Raw genomic sequence first — 25,907 nt, 5'->3', positions numbered from 1 at the left:
GATGCTATGTGAAACTGGCAGGGCGAGTTTTTGCTTTGTCATCACTTCACATATGCGGTGTCTGTTGCTGTGCTGCAGTGGCAGCCGCCATCTTACAATCTTGACATGTCTTCACTTTGCTTCCATTTCATTTCATCACTAAGAAACATGTGAACTTAATTAGTTCATACTGAAAATTAATAATGGAAGTATTTGTGTGTTAGTGTCAGTGCTGGGTGGAGCCAACATCAGTGCTATGAGTAAATATGGCTTTCATTATGAGTCCACTAGTGTGTTATTGACAATGTAAAGTGACATTTAATGTGAAAAGCAGTGTGTGTCAATCACAGAACTCACCATTGTGCACACTTTTATGGCATAATAAACACTTTTATTTATGTAACATTTAGTGTCGTAAGTAAGTACAATATCATTTTGTATTTAACATACTATCAAAAAGGTTCGTTTTATTTTGAAGGGGTTCGGGTGCCGCTTCCGGTCGCGTCTCATGCTAACGTCGGTTAACGACAGCGCTGCCGTGACCTTGCTCAGACATTTTTTTAACGACAAACCGATCGCCGTTGACTGATTAACGGCGCATCGTCCCGGGCTCGTGATTCCCTCGACGCGGCTGAGTTTCCGTCGCTGTTTGGCGACTTTTCGCCGCGTTTCAGGGACTTTTTGTGCATCGTCCGCGGTGACGCGCAGCGGCAGCATCGACGTGACGCCTGTTGCATCCTCCCCCCCTCCCTCTCTCTCCTCACCTCCCCCTCCTCCTCCTTCTCTCTTTCGACATCATCTTTTCGACTCGTCAACTTCCATTTTATACGATAAATGGCTCTTTTTTGACACTTTAAACTATTCCCGCGTTTCAAACGTCGACTTCGTGAACTTTTTCCTCACTCAGCGGTTAGCTTTCCCCGCTAGCTCTTCCGTCGTGAGTGTGTGCGTGTGTTTTCCGTGTTGCTAACAGGAGGAGGAGGAGGATGCTCCTCTCTCTTCTCCGCGGAGCTTCACTCCTCTGACGCGGGTTCACGGTGTCACTGAGGCCCGTCAATGATTGACGGACAGGCCCACGGCTGGTGCAGGGGCTGGAGCAGGGACCGGGGCTGGACGCGTTACTGTGCCGGAGAAGAGCTGCTCTGCTCGGCTGCTTCTCCTCCGACTCTCCGCTGAAACTGGTGAGCTCATGGTTGCTAGGGATTTTCTCTCTCTCTCCGTGTTCGCCCTATGTCTCTCTTCCGCTCTCTCCTCCTCGCTGCTCAGGAACTTTGAACTTTGAACAACTTTGTTGAGTTAATATTTCACCAAAAAGCACTTTTAAAAGATGATTTTAAGATTATTTTCAGTGACTAACACGAAGCTCGTGCTCCGTTTGGTGTTTGTTTTCGAAATTCAGCAGCTTTTTCTACACAGTTTATCGAAAATAAAACGTTATGGAAAGTTACAGTAGTTTTCTGTTTGTTTACAGATACTTTATTTTACTTTATCGAGTCATAAATGATGTTTACATCCAAATCTATGGATGTTCAAATAAGTCTTAAAAATGACCGTTGATTAGGGGGATGAATTATTATCAGATTAATCTTCAAAGTGAGTTTCTAAATGTGAGTTTTGAGTTTAATGAAAACGATTATTCATCCTTTCCCCTGACTTTTTGACTCAATGACTCATGAATAAATCGAAACAAGAGCTTAATTTATTTACTCAGAAACAATCAGAAACTTATCACTCATGTGTGGCGGTTGCCATGGCAACCATTTTAGCTCAGTTGAAAGCTAGGTTTAAAAAGATGCCCCTCCCCCAAATGTATTGTTTTGCGTAAACACAAAATAAAAATTAAATCACGCGATACAATTTTAAATAGCTGAGTTTGTCGTAAACCTTTACAGTTTCTATAAGTTTAAATCCTTTAACGATCACACCTGTGGATTTCCAGCATTTATGGTCATATTTAAAGGTTTTTAAAGGCATCTGACGTGGTTTTAATCTGGACTCTGGGATTATACCTCATGTAAATCTGCAAATCCAGCATTTTGACACCTTTATGCCCCTTTTTTTAATCTCTCGTTTTTAAAAACATTGTTTTCACACCTAACTCATCGACTGTTTGTAAGCTACAATGTGTTGGAGGTTGTTTGTAACGTGCTGTTGTGACTATTGTGGGATGTACAGTGTGTTTCTGCTGCTCAGTGCTGTTTAAGGTACTTTTGTTGACTGAAGGTATCTTTTTGGACATTTATTTTCATTGAATTTGTCGTACTTTGACTTCATGGTTCTGTTGACGTTTTAAACACTTTGTGGTGAGTTTAAAGGAGAACTTTATCGTGGTTTTTCTGTGTGTTTGAGCTCTTTATTGCTTGTGTTGATGACTTCTCTGGTCCTCCTCTTCGTACTTCCTCTTCTGTCAGGAGGAGGAGGAGGAGGAGGAGGAGAGATCTGGATGAGCAGTTAGCATTCCAACACGAAATTCAACACTGAGGCCGAGCTCGGCCCACGGCGACCGCTCTCTCTCGCTCTCTCTCTCGTGTGTGTGTGTGTGTGTGTGTGTGTTTGTGTGTGTGTGTGTGTGTGTGTGTGTGTGTGAAAGATGCATGCTCTGTGTGTGTGAGGCTCTTGTGTGTGTGGGGGTGTGTGTGTGTGGCTCTGGTGACGACGACTCGTCAAATCAATCAAGTCTCTGAGCAGAAAGTTGACAAGCTTGTGTATTGATCTTGTTTGATGATGTCGTCATCATCATCATGTGATGGTGATGAGTTAAGACGGTGATCAGCTGATTAATCAATATCATCCTGTCGTGGTTTAAAACAAACACTATTTCTCTACTGAGACGTTTGTTAATGATGTACACGCACGTGGAAAAAAAGTTAATATACTTGTTTTTATTGTTTTTTCCATTATTAATATTAATCTTTTTTGACACCCTGGTGTCTGTGGAGGTGACACTTTTGGTTTTCAAACTTTAAAATGTACTAAATATATATAAAAAACTCTGGTATAGGATGAAAAAAAGAAAGTAAACAGAAAATAACAATGAATCATTAATGAAAATAGTTGACGATGATCAAAGATTTACAATAAAAATCATCATTACAGTTGAATGTTGTGATTTTTCAGGTTTATGGAAAATTCTTCATATTTTAGGAACCATATAATGGATAAATTAAATTCGTTGTGACATAGTTGTTAAAAGTGACGCTCCAAAAAACATGATGGAGCCTCTGTCATGTGATGTCTTTATTATTAACACCTGAACCTGATGCAAAGATGAGGATTAAAGGAAAATGTAAGTGTTTCTTACAATGAAAGAAAAAACAAAACGACAAAAAAAAAAACCTCCTTCTTCTTCATTCTGTGGTGGTAGACATTTTGAAATGCTGACGAGGGATGATGTAGTCCATGATGTCACACACACGCGCACAAAGAGTGTCTTGTGCAACAGGAGCATCCTCCTCCTTGTCTGTTGTGAGTGTGAAGCTTTTCTGTGGGAAATGAAGTCACACACACACACACACACGCACGCACACAGCCTGCAGTTACAGTCATGTAAAGACATGACACTCAGGTGTTTGCTGTTGCTTGTGTGCAGGTGATTCTCTGTGAGTGTTTTCATCCGTTTACTCTCAAACATTCAGTCCTGGTTTCCCTGTCCATCAACTCCTGCTCTAGCAGGAAACAACTCCTATACATACAGTATATATATATATATATATATATATATATATATATATATATATATGTGTGTGTATTTATATTGTGCATATATGCAAACTAATGATTATTTTCTTGATGAATTCATTTGGTTCAGAAGATGTTAAAGATGTTGATGGTCTGTGGTTCATATTTAAAAGCTGAAAAATCACATTAACTGGTTTAAATGATTGAAAAATAACTTTAATAATCGATTCATTCAGTAGTTGTTTGACCAATAACCCCTCCCCCCAAAAAAGAATATCTTATTTAAATAGATCAAAGTTTTTTTGCCAAATATAAACAAGAGAACTTAAACAAATGGTCATAATTAAAGTTATTTAATGGCTGTAATTGGGAGGAATAAGTACACTTTATTAATAGATGCAGTGTATGTGTCAGTGTGTGTGTGTGTGTGTTAATGTGAAATCTCAGTGGGACGTTTTTGTCCACAGGGACACGAGTGAAACCGCTAATTAAAAGCTCTTGTTTTCCCTCGGAGACGCATTAACCTCTATTCTCTCTCACACACACACACAGTCTGTATTCATTGAAAACGTTGAGACGAGTAATACACATGATCAACGTGTTTTTGTCTTTTCTTTCCATCATAAACATTTTGACATTTCATGGAACATTTTTTTTTATCTGAATTAAATTATTTTGTCAGGTCAGAGGTCAGGTGACTTAATTTTAAGTTTTAAATTAAAAGTTTGTTAAAGTTTATATTTAGTTGGTTTTGGAGATAGTTTGCATTAAGTCGTTTTTGAATATAAAGTTAATTTTGAATGGTTTTTTGAAGCAGCAGCTTTACATTTACGTCCTGCTGAGGTTTTTAAAACAGACACAGAACAACATCACTCGTGTGTTTCTGCGCCCAGCCTCTATTTATAGACACGCCTTTTTTAGATAAGATTATGTTCCATCCCCTGACCAGGAGGAGGAGGAGGAGGAGGAGGAGGAGGAGGAGGAGGAAGGTGAGCAAAGGAGGTGAATGTTTGACTTGAGGAGTTTTAATGTCACATCCAATAGGTGCGAGTGCAAAAATTTCAGTGATGATTACTTTTTTATTTAAATAACATCCTCGTGGTTTGAGTTCACTCGTTTTTATCATTAGAACTTATAAGTTAAAATTTGAGCTAGTAAGTACAACTTACAAATGTGACTTTGTCACCTGATTAAAGCTAAAGAAAATCCACTTCAATGTGTAAATAAAAACAAGGTTCAAACTCAAATAATCAGTCATTAAAATGTCACTTTTAAATGTAAAATTGTTAAAGAATTGAAACCTGACTTTTAACTTTAAAACTTTGGATGTTTTAAAGACTTAAAAAAAACAACTTTTTTAACCCGTTTGTTGGAGCTGAGAGGGTTAGGGTGAGTTCAGTGATTGTTGATGTGAAAACCCAGTGAGTGAATCAGTGAATCAGGACAGTGATGGATGGATGTTACAGTCATGTGACCACAGGGAAGAAAAGGTGATTAAGATGCGTGATGATGATGGTGGTGTCAAACCAGTTTGAGCCTCTCGGGCCTAGCAGGGTGGAGATGCAGCAGCCTGTTGTTTCTGATCTGGGTGTGGTGTCTCTGTGGATGTAGATGGAGCAGCAGCGTGGTGGTGGGGGAGGCGGAGGAGGGAGGACTTTGGGGGATGGGTGGGAGTCACACTCTTACACCTCTGTCTGGAAGCAAATGGCTCATCACTCTCTTCCTGTGTCGTTCACACACAAACCTGGAAACTGTTTGTTGAAGAGTAAAAACTTTTTCAGTATTTCATTTGTAATGATAATACTTTGCTTCTTGTTGTTTTTACTTAAACTAACAGAAACTCACACTTTTATTTCTAACACTGGATGGGCACACAGAAAATGTTGCCTTATTTTGAAAACGTATAAAATTGTACTTTCGCCAGGTTTGGTAAAACTTAAGAGACTTTTATTTTGAAAGTGACTCAGTTTTTTTTTAGCATGGACACAGTTATTTAAAAAAAAATGTGAAAAAAAAATGTACTTTGAAGAAATTATAGCTAAGACTTGTTTTGAAATCTGTTGGTTTGTCTTTTGGCATTGATGAACCAAAACGGAGACTTTTATTTTGAAATCTCTTGGTTTGTTGCTGTTTTTTGGTGTGTATCTGAACGTTTACCTCGTTTATTAAGGCCTGAAGGTTTGAAACAAACAGTTCAACCACTGTTGAGAACGCTGTGTTTTATTGTAATCTCGGGCTCAGTGAGATCTCTGAAAAAAAACGTTCTAGTGGCCGGAGCAGATCGTCCTGCTCGGGCCACTATTCGGGGCACATCCGGTTGTGTACTTTGAACCGCAGAAGAAGAATAACGTCCGTTGTGGAGGTGTTTCACGATCACAATCACAAGACAGTCTGTCTTCTGGGTGAGATTTCAGTCTGAAACACCACGGCTGACGAGAGCTTCAGTGAGGAGAGATCGGCTCATTTACGGCAACTGGGAGGTTTTTGACCATAAAAACAAGTTAATGTATGCTACTTGCATATATGTGCGATAGGACCACTCTATGTGAGCTTTAACCAGAAACGGAGACTCTTATTATTTTGAAAACTGGAGTGTTTATGGGAGTGTTTTCTGTTACCAAGCAACCACCCGCTTCCTGTTGAGCCGTCACGACACGTCACATATGAGCATATGAACATATGAGTCAGCATTTTTAACAAAATACGTTTAACTCACTGATCGATGATTATAATCGTCTCTGTTATTAATTATTGATCGATGAAGCTGTAAACGTGACCGATGTTTTTTCCCGAGAAACCATTGATCGATACGAGACAAGTTTGATTGTTTGCAGACGACGTGACGCCGTTTATCATTGATGTCTCTCAGATTGACAGGATTGATTGACACCTGCACAGGTGATGCGTGTCACCTGACCTCAAATATTGACGAGTTAATCGATTGATTGATTGATCGCACGGTGAACGCAGAGGACAGAGTTGTGAGACGAGGAGAGGACGAGTGTAACGTGAGACGCAGGATGAATAGAGCTAAAGTAGGACATGTAACACACACACACACACACTGTGTGTTACCGTCAGCTGATAAAGGAAACAAACATTTAATTTATTTATTATTTAATCTTCATTTTATTTTGTCTTTAAACCATCATTTATTTTTTAGGTGCTGTTGTTTTTTAAACGCAGAGTCATCTCTTCTTTGACGAGGAAGTGAGCGAGTGAAAATGCGTGTGAATGAATGTTGAACTGCCCCTTTAAATGTCACCTGTTTTCAGACATACACAATCATAAAGGAACACTGAGATAACCCTGTTAGCATCACCTTCTCAGCTCCGCCCCCTCTCCTCTAACATATCACCTTTCTCCTCCTCCTCCTCCGTCCGTTGTGACATTCTTTCACAGTCAAGCTCCTCGGACTTTGGACTTGCAGTAAATACGGTTTTATTTGCTGCAAACAGGGTGAAGGTGGACCACTGTGTGTGTGTGTGTCAGCCATCATTCTCTCACACACACACACACACACACACACACACACACACACACACACACACACACACACACACACACACACACACACACACACACACACACACACACACACACACACACACAGTGATAGTTAGCTCCACAAGCTGCTTATCAGCAAGACAGTCTCACCACACCCAAAGACACACACACACACACACACACACACACACACACACACACACACACACACACACACACACGCACCCCCCCCCCACACACACACACCCAAAGAGACACACAAACACACATGCCGGCTCTTCTGGCATCCCATACAACAGGTCTGTCTCTCTCTCACACACATACACACTGTGACACACACACTTAGCTTCATTCCTCCACTGTACATGTGCAACTGCAGCTTTTACAGCTTTTTTTAAAACCGTTTTAAGTAAGTTTAAAGAAAAAAAAAAATTAAAATAACAAAAGTTTAAGCAAACAGTTTGAAAATTAAACTGTAACTAACTATAATATAGTTAGTAACTATACTATATTAAATACTAATATATTATCTCTATGGAATACATGTGGAGATGCAATTAAAGGTTATTTTCATTATTCATTCATCGATGAGTTGTTTTGCTTCATACAATTCATGTTCACAAACACAATTATTTGTTATTGTTTGTTTCATGGAGCAAAGAAAGCAGAAAGTGTTCACATTTAAGAAGTTGAAAAATCAAACAAACTTTGTTTTTAATTATTAAAAACTTCCCACTGAGCTATTGTCTCTCAGTGGGAGAGCGAGTCCTCTTTCAACTCAGAAGTTGTGGGTTCAATTCCTGGCTACGCTACTCTACATGCAGATGTGTCCTTGGGCAAGACACTGTGCCGGCAGTGTGTGAGTGGGTACGAAAGATGAGTGATAGAACATGTGCTGCACATAGATGTGCTGTATGAAAGTCTGAGTGAATGTGTGTGAATGGCAAAACTGTAGTGTACAGCAGCTACGAGTGGTCATCATGATTAGAAAAGCAAATACAAATCATTTAGCATTAAATAAAAACCATGGATTTATCGATTGTCAAAGTAGTTGATTAATTTAGTCATGGATTAATTGTCACAGAAGTAATACAACTAGTAGAAAATAACATTTTGAAATGTGTTTTAAAAGAAAAACAAACTAAAAAGTCTCAAAGTTCACTCTGCTTTGATCATGTCATCATGTGACCATCAAGGGCCTTTCTGCATGGAGTTTGCATGTTCTCCCTGTGTGTGTGTGTGTGTGTGTGTGTGTGTGGGGTGGGGGGGGGAAGTTCTCCAGCTTCCTCCCACAGTCCAAAAACATGCAAATGTGGGGATTAGGTGAATTGGTCACTCCAAATTGACCGTAGGTGTGAATGTGTGAAACGGTCGTTTGTCTCTATATGTGGCCCTAAAATGGACTGGCGATCCTGCCCTGTGTCAGCTGACCCGCAACCCTCAGGTGGAGGATAAAGCGGTAGATGATGGATGGATAGTTCTGTTCAAGTGGAACTCTCCTGTTGTGTGTTTCCCCCACTGCAGCTGCTCAGTGGTACACACACCCACACACACACACACACACACACACACACACACACACACACACACACACACACACACACACACACACACACACACTGGAGGCATGTTGGAGGCTCTGAAGGGAGGTTTCCAGTCTCCCTAACTCACTTGCCCACCTCCTCCTCCTCCGCTCAACTTCCACGCTGACTCTGCAGTTTGAGAGAGAGAGAGAGAAAGGGAGAGAGAAATCAGCACAGATAGATAATGTTTTAACTGCAATCACTACTTCACTAACTGTGCGTGGTAGTCCCTCCTTATGTTATGACTGGCATTCAGCTGTGTGAGGGTTAAGGTTAGGGTCACCGTGTGTGTGTGTCACAGTGTGTGTGTCACAGTGTGTGTGTAAGTAGCCTGTCAGAGCAGCAGCAGCCCGTGAATGGAGCAAACAGACTTGAGTCTGAATAATCCCTGTTAATCTGACTGTTAGTAAAACTGTAATCTGACACACACACACTGCCCCTCCCTCCTGTGAAAAGGTACCATTGTTTGTTCTGCACACAGGACACGCCTTGTTGCCGTGACAACCACACTAACATGCCCCTAGACTTTTTTCATTCTCTTCTCCTTACATCCATGAGCATCCCTCTGTGTGTGTGTGTCCTCTCTACCTCCCCTTGTTTCCTGTCCTTTCCTTAACTCCTCCCCTTTCCTCCTTTCGTCTCCTTACCTCACCATCCTGTTGCAGCAGGTGTAAAGGTGTGTCTCTCTCTCTCCTTGTTTACCTTCCTATTTCTTCTCCTTGTTTGCTCATTTCACTTCCCTTTCCTTAAATCCTCCCCTTTCCTCCCCTCCCTGCTACCTTTTTCCTCGACTTGTTTCCTCCCCCTCAAAAGAGAATCTTCAGGAACACACCAAAAACAGGAAAATGCTTTTATTTTGAAGGTGCACAAAGTAAAAAAGGGTGTGTACAAGTGTTTCTCATCTCTCCTCTCTACCACTGGTTTGACACCACCACCATCATCATCATCATCATCATGCATCTTGATCATCTGATGGTGTGTGTGTCCTCAGTGTGCAGACAAAATGTCCACAAACATTGAGAAACTCGAGGACACTGACGACCTCATGTCCTCCCGCTCTGTTTGTGTCTCTCTTTGTCTTCATGTTGTGATCACAGCAGGTCTGATTGATCAGGACTAATCAATACCAGGTTTTGGTCATACACGATCCATGTATATGTTGAATTAATTCACACTGACGGATCAATTTATTTATTGATCACCTGCTGCAGATGGAAACTCCCCCTGTGAAAACCAGTGAGATGAAAAGAAACATGTAGAAAAGTTCACTGGAGTTCTGTTTGTGTGTTTCTAAAGTTGGGGATGTGTGTGTTAGAGGAGTTGGGGTGTGTGTGTCTGTGTGGTGGGCGTGGCCTCAGGTGTGTGTGTGTAATGGGGGTTTCAGTAGTCATCATAGGTGTGACCACCAGACTCCATTCATTCTGAGTGGGAAGACAATAAAGACTGCCGTGTGTGTGTGTGTGTGTGTGTGTGTGTGTGTGTGTGTGTGTGTGTGTGTGTGTGTGTGTGTGTGTGTGTGTGTGTGTGTGTGTGTGTGTGTGTGTGTGTGTGTGTGTGTGTGTGTGTGTGTGTGTGTGTGTGTGTGTGTGTGTGTGTGTGTGTGTGTGTGTGTGTGTGTGTGTGTGTGTGTGTGTGTGTGTGTGTGTGTGTGTGTGTGTGTGTGTGTGTGTGTGTGTGTGTGTGTGTGCGCCTCCAGGACGCGCACACACACAGAGGCTTTTCAGAGTCTTTTCACTAAACTGAAACCTGGTCTTCCTCACACACACCACGCCCTACACACACTTTTCTCTCTTCTTCATATTTTTCATCCTTGTCCTCCATTTTCTTTTCCTTATTTCAATCTTTGCCGACTTTTCTCTCTCCTCTCATACCTTCTCTTCTTCACTCGCCTCCTTTATCTTCCCCTCTCCCTCCTTCTCTACCTTTTTAAAACCATGAACTGCCCCTTTAAACTGTCCTCTCTTCATCTTGCACTTCCTCCTCCTTCATTTTCTACATTTTTTTGCCCCCTCTCCTTCCCTCCCTCTCCCCCTTCACATTTTTCCTCTTTCCATTTCATGTGGAAAATCATGCACTGTCCCTTTTTCTTTCTCCATCTTCTCTTCCTCTCAGGTCACACACCTGAGTGTATCACTCTGTTTCCTGACTGCTGTTAACTACAAGACCTTCAAAATAAAAGCAGTAGTTTTTAATTACTAAACTAAACTAAAATACTCCTCACCTCTGTAGGGTGAGCAGTCTGCACACACACACACACCCTCCCCCTCCTTCTCATCCTGCTTCCTCTCCAGACAGGAAGTGAAGGATGCAGCAGTGTTTTTTCAGCAGTGATACAGGAGGAGGAGGAGGTTTTACTTTGACAAAGTCCATCACCTCCTCCTCACCCACAGTCACACATTAACAGCTTATCTGCTCAAGCCCTTTGCTCTCACTCTGTAAAAGATGCTGTAAAACAAGATGGCCGACATACGAGAGAAAGAGAGCGGGAGAGATTCAGAGAGAGAGTTTCTCCCCTCCTTTCACAATAAAGCCTGTCTTTGTGTCAGAAGAATTCACATGTAATGAGATGATTCAGTTCAGCTGAGGAGATGCTGCTCCTCTTCTCCTCCTCCCTCTTTCTCTCCATCCTCCTCCACTTTAACTCTCATCCCTCTCCCCCCTCTTCTGTTTTTTTCTTTCCTCCTGCATCTCTCCATTCTACTACCTTTTCTCATCTTCTCTCTTCCTCCTCACACCAACTTTTCCTCCCTTGTTCTTTCTCTCCCTCCTTCTCCCTTTATTCCCCCCCTCACCCCTTTTCAACTTTACACCTCTATAATCTCTCTCTCTCCCTGATACAGGCTAAAGTACAAGGCCACATTTTGAGCCAATCAGATCGCTTGCTGCTTGTAACCCTCCCATCCTACATGTGTGTGTGTTAGTCATTTTAACAGCTGTTGTTAGCAAGGAGACAAAGTTTTTTTTTTTTGTTTTTTTTTGTTTTATATACCCCAGTTTGGACCAGTTCCTATCTCCTTCCATTGCCTTCTTTGCTCCCTCTATCTCCCTGTGTCACCTCCTTCCTCATGTTTCCTCTCCTTTTCCTAAAAAAACCCTTTATTTTCACACTTAAAAAACAGACGTGCTTTCTCATATTGATGACACTTCAGTGAAGTTAAAAAAAGTAACTTTTATTTTGAAAACTGCGGGCTTGTTATTTAGTTGGGATGGACAGAAACTCTTATTTGGAAACACAGGGGTGTAAGAGGGGATTAACAGTAACAGAGTTTTATTTTGAAAACTGTGTAGTCGTGTTTTAGTGTTGACGAACAGAAACCACAACTTTTATTGTGAAAACTGCTTGTGTTTTAGGATGGATGGACAGTTGGTGAAAGTTAAGACTTTACATTGAAAACTGTGGGTTTGTGTTTAAGTGTGGACATACAGAAACAGTGAATTATTTTGAAAACTGAAGGGTTGTGTTTTAGTGTGGACATCAGAAGTTATTGATCAGGTTTACTTAAAAAATGATATATATATATGTATGAATTTTTCTTTTAAAAACCAAGAGAATGTGTTCCTCCTCTTCCTCCTGCTGCTTCACTTAAACAACAACAATAGAAGTTTGGGTGTGACTCGTCTTCATCCCTCCTCCTTTATTTTCTCTCCATCTCTGTAAACTCTTTCATCACCTGTGTGTTGAATTAGTCCACATCTCAAACTGACTCTAGCGTGTGTGAGCACGCTCTGAGGCCTAGAGGCAACACACTCACCACACACACACATACACACACACACGCACGCACACGCACACACGCACACACATACAGTATCTGTCAGCCTGCAAGTATATTTCTCTCTCTGCTCTTTCTTGCTTTCTCTCCTACACACACACACACTTCCAGTTGTGCTTGCAGACATACAGGCGTGTGTGTATATGCTTTCATCTAAAGGATGAATGTGTGTCTTTGTTGAGTGTAGGAACAACTGCAGGAGGAGGAGGAGGGCAGGGATGAAGTGATGAACAGAGTCTGAGGCTAAAGTTTCTGCAGAAATGTAGCATCTTCACTCACTCAGTTGTATCTTAAAACAGCTGAAGTGTGTGTCCTGTGTGCAGACAAAATGTCCACAAACACAGAGATACGCAAGGACAGTTTGACTTATTCTGTCTCTTCTTTAAAATCACAGCTGCCTGATTGATCGATCATTTCTTAATCAATACTAGATAACACATGATCAGTAGATACAGTGGTATGCAAAAGTTAGGGCATTATAGACATTTTCCAGGGGTGCCCGAAATTTTGCATACCACTGTAGATGCCGAATTCTTCTAAGCAGACGGACAGACTTATTTTTGACTTAATGCAGCAGGTGGAAAGTGTTATTTAAAAATGGTTAAATGAAAAGAAAAAAAATGTAACTGAAGTTGTATTTTTAAATTGAATTGACTCATGAGGACACTTTGACTTTTTGACGTCTTAATATTATGTCTCTTCTTTAAAATTACAGCTGCCTGATTGATCAGTTGTTGTTAATCAATACTAGATTAGGCTACATGTGATCAAAATGGCTGCTGAATTAATCTTAGCAGATGGACTCACTTATTTTTGACTTATTGTAGCAGTTGTAACGTGTTAGTGATTTAAAAAACGGTTAAATGAAAAGAAAAATTTAACTGAAGTTCTGTTTTTAAATGACTGATAAATGTGCAGGAAATCAAGTGTGTGTGTGTGTGTGTCACTTTAACAGTAAAGACATAATCTGGTGGAGTGTCTGTGATGCAGGTGACTCACAAGTGAATAGATCTTTTATTGTGAAACACACGTCCAGGTTAGCATCTGTTAGCATGGCCTGATGAATAGAGGTCTAACAGAGGAGAGAGCAGAGGTCGTTGGCTGTCGCAGACACCTGTTTGTGTGTGTGTGTGTGTGTGTGTGACAGCTGCTCAGCATGTTGACAGTCCCCCCCCCCCTTCACATTCTGACTTATTGCCCCCCCCACAGTGGCTGTAATTACAGAAGAAAGCTGGAAAAAGAAAAGCCAGTAAATCATCTCACACACACACACGATAAAAAGTCAGCTGATGCAAGTTTTTTTTTTTTGCTTTCTTTTTTGATTCCCATGTTCATTTGAGGAATCAGCCCACGTTCAAATACAGGAAGTAAAAGTGCTGTGTCATGAGAGGCAGAAGCCAGTGTCCCTCACTCTTTGTTGAGGATCTAAAGAGCGTCTTAATATGGACCCTGAAGGCACCGTTCATACTTCTAAATGCACCTAAACACACCAGTGAGGACCCTTAAGGCATCGTTAACGTCTATGATAACATGCTGGGATGTGATGGTATCACTGTTGCTATGGTTACGCCCTGGTGTCCGCCCTCGGAAGCTGAGGCTTTTGGAAATGACGCCAGTCGCCGTTTTAGTTTGACAACTCCAGTGTTGTGTTTTAGGCAATGGGGACGAACAGTAACTGAAACTATTATTTTGAAAACTGTGGGATGATGTTTTGGATGAGTCTTGCAAAACTAGACTTGTTTTGAAAACTGCAGGTTTGTAACTTAGTGTGGACCTATTGAAACACATACCCTTAATTTGAAAGCTGCAGGGATCTATTTCAATGCGGACGAACAGAAATTGTGACTTTTATTTTAAAAACTGCAGGGTTGCATTTTAGTGTGGATCATCATAAGTTGAAATTTTTTTTTTGAAAGATACATCTTTGTATTTTAGCGTAGAGTTTGAAAACTACAAGGCTGTATTTTAGTGTGCACTATTAGAAATTGAGTTTCTTATTTTGAAAACTACGTCTTTGTGTTTTAGCGTGGATTAACAGAAACGCACTTTTATTTTGAAAACTGCAGGGCTACAGGGTATTTTCAGCATGGACCCCCAGTAACTGAGGCTTTTACTTTGTAAACCTGTCTTTATTGAAACTCGATGATGTCTCTGTCGTGTCAGGTTCACCGTGAGACACTTGAAGGCGTCGTTGGCGGTGCGTTCAGGGTCTCGTCAGACGTGTGGAACAGTCGCTGTCACTCGACACATGATCAGACTTGAACAGAGTTAACCAGTAACTGCAAGTACTGACTCATCTGAGGTGATAAGGATGCTCAGTGACAGAGCGAGCACTCAAACAACAGGAGAGAGAGAGGAGAGGGGGAGGTGTTTCTGTCCTTGAGGCAGGATTCAGGCACTCTGCCAGGGCCACAGCGCTGTCAGGCAATCAGCTCTGTGCTTACAGGGAGGGGGGGCGGGGCAGCTGGCCAATCAGAGCAGAGTTTAGTCAGAGATGCAGAATGAAGCTGCTTGTCTGGTCCAACCAGATTTTCTCTGACAAGACGTTCACTTCTTTTTTCTTCTTCTTCTTTCACTTCCTGTTGTTTTTTTTTAAAGTCATTGAACGCACTAGCCACACTCTCTCTCTCTCACTTTACAAGTTAATTTAAACTCCTTCGACCTTCTCCATCAATGCAGCGTTGCCCTTAAAAACAGCCCATTGTGCGTGTGTGTGATTCTAACAGCTGTTGAGATTTATTTTTTTTTTTTCTAGTTTGGACTAGTTAACCCCTCCTATCTCATTTTCTTCTTACCGTGTCCTTCCTTTTTGGCAGTCTGATACAAAAATAGTAAATATTAAATATTATGTACATAATAAAGGGATAGCTTAGGTTTTTTGAAGTGTGATTGTGCGGGAAGATCTGGGGGAAAGAGATTTTAGTGGCTAAACTAAATATTTGCGGTATTAACTCTCCGTCAGTTCAAGTCTACATCGTTAAGAACACATCTTTATCTCACTGTTAGACAGACTTTTCCAACAGGAAACCACTCTCCCACACCAAAGTCCATAGAGAAAATCAATGATTTTAACAGCACAGCTAACAGGAGTTGTTGATCCACTGAAATTCAAATGTCTCATTTTATTAATTAGACATTTAAAATCCTTTGTCCCCACAAGCTAAAATCACAGATTTTCTCTATGGACTTTGGTGTGGGAAAGAAGGCATTAGCCATTTAAATGTTAATTAATCAGTTAATTGTTACTTATTTATATATGTATATTCATGTCTTATAACAATAAACAAGAAACAACGTTTGTAAACCACCAGAAAATCTGTGATTTCAGCTTGCAGGGACACAGGAGCTGCTGGTCTACTGCTGCCTCGTGTGGTCACTTTGTGACACTGAGGTAAATCTGAACAAAGTATTTTAAATGCCAAACTCGCAAACTAGCACATTTGAACTCAGTGATGGAGGCAGCAGTGGATCAACAACTCCTGTGTGCTGTGACGTTAAAATCACTGATTTTCTCTATGGACTTTGGTGTGGGAGAGTGAGTAGTTTACAAACTTCAGTTAACACAAGGAAAAGTCCGTCTAACAGTGAGATATTTATGTTTTATGAGTTTGATTTTTCTCTTGTCATCTCCTCTTGTCTTTCCTGCATCCTTGTCTCCTCTGCTCCTCCTCCTCCTCCTCCAGGCCCTCTGCACTTGTCCATGCCTGTCAAACCCAGAGCAGAGCAGCATTCTAAAACGCACACATTCCTGATCCTGCTCTGCGAGTTATTTTTACCATCAGAGTGAGTTACAGGCCTCCTCATCCCCAGTCCCATCATCCACAAACTCGCTCTCAGGTTCTGCATCGTCACTTCTCCTGCCAACTCCCCACTTCACCCAGTTACAGTGTAACATACACTAACCAGCGCGATGCGGCGCCACCACTGGTTAATGTTTCATGAGTTGTGAGTTGGTAGTAAAGAAGGAAACTTAACCAAGCAGGGAAAAAAAGATGGAGACCTTTATTACTACTGATGATACATTTTTATTTTTTATTTTAAAGTTTAAAGTCATAAAAAAGGTGAAATCCTTTCATTCTAGCACTAAATTTTACTGATCTATCACTTTTTTTTAGCAGTCATCAAAACGTGGGGAAATAGCCCTAAAAGCTTTAGCAGAAGTATCATTACACATAATGAAAACTAAACTTCACTTTTGTATTGTTTTTTTAGCAGAAAATAACTCAATTTAACAATTACCCAAGTTAAAATAGTCAATGCTAACATTAACAACCTTAGATTAGCTTTGTTGTCCGTAAATATTTTTTAATATATTTCAGTTAAAACTATATAATTTTTTATATTTCACCCTGCCATGTTTTAGACTGGTGAAGTCATCAGTTGTGATGCTAAATTGATGCTAGCACATTGTTTTGAAATAAACTCAATTTAATAATTAACTGACGTAAGGTTGTTAATGCTAACATTTAGGACCTTAGATTAACTCTTTTTAGACTGATGAGCCATCAGTTGTGATAACACAAGTCATCAAAATCAGACAGAACGGCCTTAGACGTTAGCGCTGTGTGTGTTTGTTGTTTTAAAAAACATTTTTGTCGCTCGTTGACAGCTTTAAAATCGTTTAACGCCGTTTAAAGCCGCAGACGCAGTGTTTCTGTGCATCTGTGGCAGTGAGTTAGCGGCTGCTGCTAGCTCATTAGCTCGTGGCTTAGTGGGGGCTTAGCGTGTGTTGGAGCGGGAACGCGGTGATAAACCCTGGTTTAGGACGGAGCTGCTTTATGCCCCTTGTCCTTTCTCTGAGCTGTGTTAATTTACATGAGTGCGGCACTGACAGCAGTGAAACACGTTAAGAGTTATTTAAAATGTATATTTAGCTTTTATTAAAGGTGTATTTGACCATATTGTCCACCCTCCTCTCCTCTGTGCATCCTCAATTGCCTCCTAATTAGTCTTATCAACATTCTAAGCTCTTAATCTTTCTCTTTGCCTCCTTCCCCTCCTCTTCTTTCCCTCCTCATCCATCCAACCATCCATCTATAAATACATCCCCTCTGCATCCTTTCATCCTTCCTCTGTCTCCTCCCTCAGATTATCACCTTAGTGCAGCAGCGATGCCTCCTGTCATCAACCTTTTAATTATTATCGTCACGTTGGGGTAAAATCACAAATTTGTCTTTTTCATAGCAATATAGAAGAAGTTATAGTTTCATTTTACCATTATTTTGTATCAATTCACCACAGAGTGAAGAGTGAAATGTTGTTTTTAGTGGCTGTGTGTGTGTCTGTTTGTTTGTGCCTCCACACTGGCCCTTGCCAATATGACCAACAGAGGCCGCCAGAGGCTTGTTGCGTGAATGGGGTGAAGTCTGCCATCTCTCATTACCTTGCATTGATTTATAATGTAAATATCCTATTATATTTTGTTTGTGATGATCAATAATAAATAATGCTGATAAAATCATGCTGTCCACACTACAGCTAACTCATGGCATTGATTGCTCACTCAGTCTCAGCAGTGTTACATACACACACCACATCGTGATATCTTTGTTACTTGTTACCTTTCATCTGATTTTCTCGTTAACCGACAGTGCTGATTGTTTCAACGTCGACCTCTGTATCTGCTGCTAGTGTTTGATCAGACCTGTGTGTGTGCGTTCATCTGGATGTATAAAGTGTGTTTTCTCTTCTAAACTCAAAAAATGGCCACAGAGGTTCAGTGAAAACATGATTTTAGCCATCACAAAATTGATGTCGGTTGAAGTCTATGATATCTACATCACATGTTCACGTCTTTATCTCACTGTTAGACAGACTTTTCCAACAAGAAACTGAAGTTTGTAAACCACTCACTCTCCCACACCAAAGTCCATAGAGAAAATCTGTGATTTTAACATCACAGCACACAGGAGTTGATCCACTGCTGCCTCCATAGCTAAATTCAAATGTCTGATTTTGTTAATTAGGCATTAAAATCCTTGGTTCAGATTTACCTCAGTTACACAAAGTGACCACACGAGGCAGCAGTAGACCAGCAGCTCCTGTGTCCTGGCGAGCTAAAATCACTGATTTTCTCTATGGAGTTTGGTGTGGGAGAGTGAGTGGTTCACTGGCAGCCATGTTATCACTCAGAGTGAGCGTCTGTGTTTAGACTGGTTCTCAGCAGCAGGGGGCGCTCACAGCACAGCAGGTCAGCTCTGTGTGAGCGTCGTGTGCGCGTTTACATGATCATGTTGTCACATTGTGTGTGTGTGTGTGTCTCACTGACTGTGTCTCTGTCTCTCCCCCTGCAGTGTGAGCAGTGGTTGCAGACACACACACAACAAACCCCGTCCCCTCCCATACTGCCCCGCCCCGAGACACGAGCGAACGTTGATTTACGAAAAAGGACGGGTAAATATGCTCCTCCTCCCACTCCCTTCATCCCTTCATTCATCCATTGAACTGCCGGCTGTACACAGCAATACCACTGCACTCTCCTTATTTCCTTTCCTTCATGTCGCTCCTCTCCTTGTTCATGACATCTCCTTATTTCACTGTCCTTATTTCCCTGTCCTCTCTTCACTTTGTCATCTCCTTTCCTTGTTTCTTTGCCTCCTTTCTTCTCCACACCTCGCCATCGCTACTTTTTTCCCGTCTTTTTCACCTCATGTCCTTGTTACCCTTCTTGTCTCCTTTCCTTGCCTCCTCTCCCTCTCTGTTTCTGTCCCTCTCCTCTATTCACCACACACCCTTTTCCCCTCCTTGATTTTCCATCTTCTTTTTGTTTTTTCTCCTCATTTCCTTGTTGTTTTCTCCTCCCCTTTACCCTACCTTCCTTGACTCCTCTCCCTCTTTCTTCTCTCTCCTCTCGCTGTTCCTTTTCCTCCTCCCTTCCCATCACACCTAGCTTCCTCTCCTTATTTTCTCCGTCTTCTCTTCGTTTTGTCTGCTCATTTCGTTTTCTTCTTGTCTCATCTCCTTTTCCTTCTTCCTTGTTTCTGTCCCTGTTCTCTTCTCTTGACGACTTGTTTCATCTCCTCATTTAATTCCCACTTTTCCTTGGCATGTTCTCCTCTCCTTGTTGCTTTTCCTCCTCTTTTATCCTCACACCTTGTCTCCTCTCCTTATTTTCCCTGTCTTCTCTTCGTTTTGTCTGCTCATTTCCTTGTTATCTTCTTGTCTCCTCCCCTTGTCTCGTCTCCTCTCCTCCTTTGTCTTTTTGTCTCCTCATTTCCTTCCCACTTCTCCTTTTCATTGTCTCCTCTCCTTGTCTCCGTGTCCTCCTCTCCTTGTTCCTCGTCTGCTCCTCACCTTTTGCAGCTAAAACAAACATCAGCTGCTGCTTCTGGCTTTGTCTCTTGATGGTCACGTGACCACCTGTTGATCACGTGACACGTGTCTCTGTCCTCAGGAGCCTTGACTTTGTGTCTCTGCTTGTCTTCATTGATGAGCTTTTTTGGGGTTTTTTCTCTTAACTGCCCCGGATTTCTGTGAAATACATAATAATATAATATTAACTATCAAAAAGAATTGTCAATTATATTTATTGTTTCTTTATTTTAAATGAAAGATATAAAAGAACAAACATTCAAAAATAGATAAAGATACTGATGAGACTGAGTGAGTGTGTGTGTGTGTAGAGGAATCTGCGTCCTGATTGGCTGAGAGCTGGCAGACATTTGCCACAGTCGCTCTCTTCACTGGTTGGTTGACACGCTCTCCTCCTCCCCCCTCAGACTCCGCCCCCTGCTCCTCCTCCTCCTCTTCCACCCCTCAGACCCCGCCCACTCCTGCTCCCCCTCCCCTCTCTGGTATGTGGTACAGTAGAGCTGACACGCCGTCGATGTTATCTGAACACTTTATCATGTCAGGTCTAAACTCCACACACACACACATACATACACCGGTCAATCTGTAACGAGAGAGAAAGAATCTGAAGAAGTTAAACAAAAGATGGAGAAAAAACAAGGACTTGAAAGAATAAAGTAACAGAAAAATAAAATGCTGGTTTCTGATTTTATTTGATTTTTTTTTACTAGCACAGAATCACACAGATATCATCCTAACATAAACTTAACTTAAACCTTATAACCCTGTCATGTATAAAACTAAAGTTACAGTCAAAATAAAAAAGGTTTCAGCTTCTTAAATGTAAACAGTTACAACATGTAATCGATCACTAAATGAATCAGCAGCTGTTTTGATGTAAATGTAATCATTAAATCAAGTTGATTTTTCAGCTTCTTAAATGTGAATGAACAAGAACATGGTCCACAGATAAATGAATGTAATGAATCTGTAATTTACATGTTTCTAATATTTGTAAATAACATAAATAACAATGTTTAATTGAATAAATTAGTATTCTGTCTTTAAGTAGTTCAAACATCATCTGAGCTGAAGTCGGAGAATTCTTTAGATGTGAGGATTTAAACGTGAGTCGTTTGTCTGAGGAGAAGAACAGGAAAAGTAGAGGAGCAGAAGAGAATGATGGGTAACGGCAGCTGAGTGAGGGGAAAAAGTGGGGGAAGCATTGTCGAGGCCAGAGAGATAGAGAGAATAAGCATCAATCTCTCTCTCTCTGAGTGTCAACTTCCTGCTGTGGTCGACAGATAAAGATAGAGAAACTTGGATGGAGTTAAAGAGAGAGAGTTTTCTGTTCAGTCATTAAAAGAATCGGCATCACTTATATATTTAATACAGTATTGCAGATTAATTTAGTAATAGATTAATAATTGATGAATTGATTGTGAATGAAATATGAATACAATGTATGTATGTTTAGTTTTCCTTTTAAAATAAGTTTTACAATTTTTGGGGGTAAATTCTCATTAAAGACGACGTCAGTGATGAGTTGTAATTGTCTGCTAGTACGACCACCATCAACTCACAGCTTTAACAATTAGTTAATGAAACTTAAGACTAGTTAACATTATCATGTCTTACACTGTGAGATTTAATTAAAAGCATCAGATGCATGGATTTAGATTAAATACAGTTATTTTAAGACACACCATATATATATATATATATATATATATATATATATATATATATATATATATATATATAGTGAAATTTATATGATTTTACAGAAAGTGTGCAAGAATTATTTAAACAAAATTAGGCATGTGCATAAGTTTAGAATAAGTTTTAAGCATCCTCCTTTTGCAGAAATAACAGCCTCTAAATGCTTCCTATAGCTTCCAATTAGAGTCTGGATTCTGGCGGAAGGTATTTTGGACCATTACAAAACATCTCCAGTTCAGTCAGGTTTGATGGTTTCCAAGCATGGATATATATATATACTTATCTGTGTAGGATGTAAAAAACAGTCAGGTCCTAAATAGCTAACATATGGTCAGTGGCTCCTCCCCTCACTCATCCGTTCATCCTCCTCTTCACATCTTCACACGACTAAACACAGACCGTTAGCCGACACCCACTAAAAAGAGAGAGACATAAAAATAAATGGACACTACTATGGAACTGCTATCGGCCTGCTAATGCTAGTTAGCTCATGGCTATACATGCAACATATTAATAAAACATACAACAAATAAACAATCAGGCATTTTAACACGCGATTGAGTTTATAACTAGCTCTAGAATAAAAATGTTTGTTTTCATGGATCGTTTTTTTTTTACATGCTCATGCTAGGCTACCACTACTGACCTGTGGGTGGTGAATGTTAAAAGTGCTGTACTGTGCTAATCTATTAGCTTAAAAAAACGCTAACAAGAATTATTTTATTAAATCACGTTTTCAAATGTTAATATTAGAATTTTTAAAATAATTTTTAAAATAATAATTTTTTTTGTCCTGGAGCTGATTCTGTTAGCTGTGTATGAACGAGTAAAGCTGCGTTTTGTTTGTTTGCTAAACGAGGAAACGGAAACTTTTCCTTCACTTAAATGCACTCATGCTAACACACACACACACACACACACACACACACACACACACACACACACACACACACACACACACACACACACACACACACACACACACACACACACACACACTCACACTCACACACTCATTCCTGTACAGCAGTCTTAGTGAGTGAGGACAATCACAGAGTTCCTAACCAATCACAACTAAACTAACCCTTAACTTAAACCTGAACTTGAACCTTAACTTAACCCTTCTAAACATGTAAACAGCCATTTTAAGATGAGGCCGAACTTGAGGACGGGACAAAATGTCCTCACTTCCTGCATACACACACACACACACACACACACACACACACACACACACACACACACACACACACACACACACACACACACACACACACACACCTACAGACTGGTCCTTTAACTGTCTGTCTCCCACATGGTGACTTTTTACTTTTGTGTGTGTGTGCGGTGTGCTCGTGTGTGTGAGAGAGCTGTGTGATGGATGTGAACAGATGTAGTAACACACACACAAATAATCTGCTGTGACGCTCATGTTTCCCAGAGGATCAATCATTTTGATTATCGTTTTCGGCTGAATTTTCCTCTTGCGCCACCTGTAGGGTGTCCTCCTCCTCCTCCTTCTTTCCTTTTTTGGTCTTCACCTCCTTCAAAAGCCTTCTTTCATTTCCTTCCTCTTCTCCCCTCCTTCCCCTCTTCCATACTTTATTTTTTTCCAAACTTAATCCCCTCTCCATCCTTCCTCCTCCTCCCTCCTCATCTTTTCTTCTCTTGCAGCCATCTGTTGCTGTTCGTTTCTCCAGGCTGTAAAAAGTGCTGTCTGTGTGTGTGTGTGTGTGTGTGTGTGTGTGTGTGTGTGTGTGTGTGTGTGTGTGTGTGTGTGTGTGTGTGTGTGTGTGTGTGTGTGTGCGTGTGCGTGTGCGTGTGTGCGTGTTGGTGCACCTGCCACGACCATGTTACAGTTTGTCATGTAAGAGTAGCGATAGAACGAGAGGTCAGTGGAAACGACACACACACATACACAGCCAGTTGTCACCAGTCACTTGCAGAGCTCCACTCGTCTCCTCCTCATGCTTTCTTTTGATTTCCTCCCCCCCTCTTTTCACACGTTTTCCCTCCTTCAACACTAAAATAATAATTTAAATAAAAAATAGAATATTATGTTATTATTAGAAAATAAAGGGTCATTTTAAGATTGTGAAAAACACAAGGTAAAAAATATATTTCTAGCTTTTACAATAAAGACTTGCCACTCACTCTCCAACACCAAAGTCCATAGAGAAAATCAGTGATTTTAGCTTGCGGGAACATAGGAGCTGCTGGCTACTGCTGCCTCGTGTGGTCACTTTGCGTAACTGAGGTCAATCTGAACGAAGAATTTTAAAAGCTGAATTCACAAAACCAGTGGCAAAGTGGCGGCAAGAGGTCCTGGCAGGGTGGCATGAGAGGACGGTACACAAGAATCCCCAAATGTAAATGGTTTGAACATAAACAAAAAAAGCAACAGGAACAAGCTCAGTGCATCTCTTAAAAGTAATAGCAAAATTAAAATATAAAATAAAGAGTGCAATAATCAAAAATAATAAAAAAAACTCTTCCTCTGTCTCACTTTGTGAATCTGCAGCAGCCTCCTCCTCTTCATCCCTCACATCCTCTTCTCCTTCACTTATTTCTTCATCTCCTTCTGTGGTCTTCTTCTGCTTTGAGCCTCCTGGTCTCTCCAGTTCACTACCTTCTCCTTCATTTCACTCCTTCTCTTCTGCTCTGCATTTTTCTTACTAGAAACCCTTTCAATATCCCCACTTTTTGCTCTTCTTTTTCATTGTCCTACTCTCTCCAGCTACTTTTGCCTGCAACAGTCGTTATCCTTGTATCACTACACTGTAGGGTCATGTAGCTAATACCTACAACAAAGCTAAAATCAGAAGATATTTTTTACACACAACAGTTATGTTTAGCTCAGTCGCTCCTCTCTGTGCCGGGATGCAGAGCCACCGCAGCAGACTCGCTGTGTGTGAGCCAGACTGTGAACAGTGCACTGCACGTTTGATGCAGGGCTGTAGCTAAGTGAGTCAGGGGCCTTAGATTATATTTACAATTATTGACTTTTGGTTAATTTATTGTTTGTTTCACTACTTTGAAAAGCTTGTGGACATAGTGGTGGATTTTACAAGTAAAGTTTTTAAACCACAAAAGTTAGGTGGGCAGCTGCCCCCCCTTGCCCCCCCATAGCTCCTCCCCAGCACAAAACGGTTGAACTTAGTGATGGAGGCTGCAGTGGATCAACAACTCTGTGTGCTGTGATGTTAAAATCACTGATTTTCTCTATGGACTTTGGTGTGGGAGAGTGAGTGGTTTATAGTTGTGAGATAAAGACATAAACACAATCTTAGTTTAAGTTTTTGCAATTTATTTGGTTAAAATGTTAATGATACAATCATCTCATCTCCACTGCTGCTTGGTTCTTCTCACCAAACTCCAACTTTTCATCATTTTAACACTGGCTCTGTTCACTGCTTCTCTCTCTCCTCTTTCCTTCGCATTAGGAATGTCTCTCACACACACACACACACACACACACACACACACACACACTCTGAGCTGAGTTTTAGCTGGAGGAGGAAGTGGTCGGTTCTGGAGAGCGTCTTCCTGTGGGGGCTGCCAAACAGGAAATGCCAATTAGCTTCTCTTGTGCCCCCCTTCTTCTTCTTCTTTCCATCATCCTCTCTCTCTCTCCACTCTCTCCTGTGTGTCTCTGTCTCTCGGCCATGCCGAGGCAGGTGTGAGGACTGTAAATGCCACATTTTCATCCCCTCTGGTCCAGTCGCCGTCAGGCCAAGACTGCTCTTATAGATCAGAGGTCATTGCTGCCATCCCTCTCGTCCTGTGTCACAGTGAATCAGAGTGTGATGTGCGGCTGCAGCAGCAGCTCAGGGCTAGGTTTTGTTCTTCCAAGCGAAAGAATAACATTATGATGGCTTCACTGACTTATTGTGTCTAAAACCTACAAACTATCATGCACAGGGATTCATTCATCAGCTGTAATGATGAGTAGACACTTCTGACTAAATGTTTTACCTTATCCTGTGTAACTTTGCTGAGATTGTTAATTTGCTGTGAAAACTTAAATTGTCAGATTTTTGAATGGAGTTTGAATGGGGTTTGGTGTGCGTTCACTCCAAAATCCAAAATAAGCAATTAGTAAGTACAATAAGTAATTAAATAAAGAGTCCATCATGAATGTGCATCTTAAAATAAATTTGCAAATGAATAAATAAATTTGGTTGGCCAAAAGACTGGGTTTTAACCCATTGACGCCGGGAAAGCATTGCTGCATTTCTACCATTAGAGCCGGGAGCGCGGCTGCGTCAGTTTTCCGGGGTATAAGGGTTCCTCGTGACATTGTTTTGAAATTGAGGTTTTGAGAGTGACGGAAGATGGAGAATTACCACCGTAATCGACGAGTGTTTACAGCCGC

The 25,907-nt window shown here is 41.0% G+C and overlaps 1 protein-coding gene across 1 annotated transcript in view; it reads left to right on the top strand.

The window, feature by feature from the left end:
* The window catches only part of rreb1a (ras responsive element binding protein 1a), a gene marked incomplete at its 5' end in the record, with an annotated part of 43,593 nt that overhangs the window by 722 nt on the left and 16,964 nt on the right, over positions 1-25,907 (top strand). The window lies entirely within an intron of this gene.

This window comes from Microchirus variegatus, assembly GCF_963457635.1.
Source record: "Microchirus variegatus genome assembly, chromosome: 15".
Classification (NCBI taxonomy): domain Eukaryota; kingdom Metazoa; phylum Chordata; class Actinopteri; order Pleuronectiformes; family Soleidae; genus Microchirus; species Microchirus variegatus.
This window is presented reverse-complemented; position numbering and strand designations above follow the sequence as displayed.